Source organism: Haliotis rubra, unplaced genomic scaffold (genome assembly GCF_003918875.1).
Source record: "Haliotis rubra isolate DU_JTF1 unplaced genomic scaffold, ASM391887v1 Scf1167, whole genome shotgun sequence".
Lineage (NCBI taxonomy): Eukaryota > Metazoa > Mollusca > Gastropoda > Lepetellida > Haliotidae > Haliotis > Haliotis rubra.
Genome location: NW_025765078.1, coordinates 59,031 through 62,886, shown reverse-complemented (window position 1 = coordinate 62,886; position 3,856 = coordinate 59,031). Strand labels below are relative to the sequence as shown.

The 3,856-nt window shown below is 38.1% G+C and overlaps 1 long non-coding RNA gene across 1 annotated transcript; it reads left to right on the top strand.

The window, feature by feature from the left end:
• The first annotated feature begins 1,661 nt into the window (after window positions 1–1,661).
• On the top strand, window positions 1,662–3,592 carry LOC124256962. The gene is made up of 2 exons (XR_006893147.1): window positions 1,662–1,767; window positions 2,135–3,592. It is a non-coding gene; the product is annotated as an uncharacterized LOC124256962 (long non-coding RNA).
• The last annotated feature ends 264 nt before the right edge of the window (window positions 3,593–3,856 follow it).

Here is a 3,856-nt window from a genome sequence, read left to right as displayed (position 1 = left end):
TCATTGGGAGTGACAGTATTATCTTAAACATGATAAAGTACTTATTTAGAGAAAAATACGCTAGTTTTCTAGCTGTGTGTTTGGTAATATTCGGCCACTATCGGCCATTCCCACACAACCGTTCTTTTGATTAGATGAACTGTCTGTTGTAACCAATCAAATTGCGTATACTTTATCGCTGTTTCCGTCTCGCCAAAATGGCAACCACTTCACACGCGGCCGATGCGAAATTGAAACTTGTAGATTATAAGTCGCGCGTGTGGAAATAGTTTAGTTTTAAAGGGAATCGTAAACCTTGGGGTGTAGTTCAATCTGTTGTATGCAGGGAATATTACGCCGAGCTTCAGCACACAGGTAACACAACCAATATGACTTTTCACCTTGAGCCCCATCATAATGTTGATCTGCTTCATCCAACGCAAGTAACGTAACAAATGTTCCTAGATCAGAAGGAAATCAGCGAGGCCCAGGTCGTACACAGCCACGTCTCAATGATTTCAATACGAAAAAAATGCCATAAAATCAGGACATGCACAAACTATCACACAATATCATAGGCTATTCATCGTCCCCTGAGCATTATATAAAACCCTGCTCTTGTAAAACTGCTAGAGCAAATGGATCCCATGTACAAGGTTCCTCCAAGGAAATACTTTGCAGAACAAATTATACCGTCACTATCACACAACGCATAGGCATATTCATAGCCTGTGATTTGAGGCCCCTAACCATTGCAGAAAATCCTGATTTTGTAACACTGCTAGTGCATATGGATCCCAGGTACAAGGTTCCTTCAAGGAAATACTTTGTAGAACACATTATACCATCACTTTATAAAGAAGTGAAACAGGAAGTACAGTCACAAATAAATGAAACTGTTTCAGGTGCACTTACCACTGATGGCTGGACATCTAGAGCTGCCCAGTCCTACGTAACTACAACAGCCAACTTTATTTCACATGGATGAAAGGTGAAAACGGGGCAAAACCTGGGGTCAGCTCTGTTAGAGACAGCGTCAAACTGGAACACTAGTAGGGAACATAACATAAACTGTGTTGTGACCGACAATGCCAGCAACATGAAAGTTGCTGTAAATTTTAGTGGTCTGAAACCACATATGGTTTTTTGCCCACACCATTAACTTGGCTTGAAAACGCTCCCTGACTGTTGAGAATACTAGGAAGTGTTCGAACAATTGTAAGCTACTTCCATAGAAGTCCGAAAGCAACACAAATCTTGCAGGAGAAACTGAAGTTGGTATACATTCAAGGCCCCACAAAGCTCACCATGCACGACTCCACTAGATGGAACAGTTCCTATGAAATGCTTGACATAATGGCAACACTCATGTCAAAAGAAGCCAGGAAAGAGGCAAGGAATAATGTAACTCTATCCGAACATGATATAAGCAATGGAGAAAAGGTGGTTCATACATTAAAGACATTGAAGACAGTCAGAGCTATTCTGTGCCATTCAGAAAGCCCTACAATCTCACTGATCCTACCATTGAAGAATACTATTGTGAATGCCATGATGCCCTTTGCAGAGGATTCTAACATTTTGACACACATGAAGGAAGCTATTTCAAAAGATCTTAATCCAAGGTAAGAGGAGGAGACCATTAAAAATTTCCTACAGCCAAAAGCCTTGGATCTATGTTTCCTTTCTTTGCCTATTATAAGGGAACAAGAGAAACAACGTGTATATGGTGAAGTGGTGATGAACAAAAACATCTTCACCCAACCCGTAGAGCATCATCGTTTGGAGGTAGGTATCTACTGTAGACTGTTGATGATCTCAAGCTGAGACATTAGAACTCACACAAGTTGCAATTATTGATCATGATTTTCTAAAGATCATTAATACAGAATTTTTGACCAGTTACACTGAAAACTCAAGCTTTTATTTCATTTATTTATATCTGAATAATCTGATTACTGATTTTATAGTTGATTACATACAAAGTTGTCAAAGTGGGATGCAGATTTGTGAAAATATGAGAAATATTTTGTGTAAATTTGTGTTCAGCATGATCAGTTGCAAGTAACAACAAAAACATGAATGACTAATTTGACTTGATTTTCAAGAATGAAAAATATTAAAATTTAGAGACTTTGACTTTATACATTTCCAGGTGAAGTCTGCACCAAGTCAACCAACTGAGACAGATGTGACGGTCCCACCACTACCAAAGCATACCAAACCTTCCCATTACCAAACCTTCCACACAATCCAGACAACCAATATGGTAATGATAATGTTGAGATTCAAGAGAACATCCCTCCACCAGTCAACATGTTCAAATCTACCAGTGTTCCAGTCAAAGAAGAATCTTCTTGGTCACCAGCAAAGAAACAAAAACAGCAATGACTAAACTTTTAGGAGACGTTTTCATTACAAACCTTGAAGGAGGACATAAGTGCAATTAGAACAGATTGAAGATGAAGTACAAGTGTATAAGCAGAGTCATTCTGTTACTGTGGGTTCTAATCTGCTCTTGTGGTGGAAGGAGAATTGCTACCGTTTCCAACATCTGTCAGAATGTGTCAAGTGTCTTTTGGTCATACCAGGTACAACAGTACCCAGCGAGCAGGTTTTCGCAACTGCAGGTGACTTGTCACCAGTTCACGATTTTGCCTCAAACCAGAGGACGTGGATATGCTCGTATTCCTGAAAACAAAATTAGAAAATGTGAGAAAGTGAAATTTGTGTGTAGTAATAGTATGACATTTGGCTACAAACACGTTGAACAGTTGAATGTAGACATTTCAACAAACGCTTAATAAACATCCTTATAAGTTACAAATTTTAAAACATTGAACTCTCTTATTAGAGGAATTACAGGTCTGCAGTAAATGCAGTTGGAAACTTATCAGATGATTGTCTGATGTTATTCAGATGTTCTTGTAAGTTTTTAGACTTTTAGTCTCATTTAGATACGGACTGAAAAAGTTACGTCTGTGTTCTGACTCATCTTTGACCATATTATTTTTTTAATTCGATTTCCAGCAGTTGATGTTTACATTCATTAACAATGATTAAGACTGTGTCAGTCATCTAGTCAGTACCTAGTCTTTCAGGGTAATACAGTTTGTAGAGAGTGATGCACCATGTAAATCTATGTTGACTATGGACAGACTTGTATCAAGAGGACTGATAATGATAATTATGCTGAAGTTAATATTCTATTTCCAGCTTGTGATGTAGGTGTTTGTCACTCCTGGAGTTTTGAATAATCAAGATTATATAGTGATCTAGATCATCTACTCACTGTATATGATCTGCCAGATGGTCCGGGAAAGCAATGCAACCTTATGATTTATGAATTTAAAAGTTTGTATGTTTCAGCTTGTTTGACAAACAATTATGCAGTTTCCCACTCTTGTATTGAGTTGATGTTATCATATTGTGGACATTCATTCATTTGCTCATTACGATTGTTCCAGTGATCTTGTCAATTAGGGCATACAGTTTTAAAGCGACAAATTTAACTCAAAGTGACATGGGTGAATGATAGAGTAACTTGTTTGTTTATTACAACAGTGTTATTGTTATACTTAAATACCTTGAAATAAATCATTTTAAATCTTAATACTGTGTCATTCTTTCAAGGTGTATGTATCGTGATACGTATCGTATCGCAGGTAAAATATCGCGATGCGTATCGTGACATAGTGTATCGTCCCAGTCCTATCTCATATAGAGGTACCCGTAACGATCCAGGTTAGAATTGATCTTCAGTAACCCTTGCTTGTAAGAGGCGACTAACAGGATCGGGTGGTCAGGTTCGCTTAACTGCTTGATACTTGTCATCGTATCCCAATTGCGTAGATCGATGCTCATGCTGTTGATCACT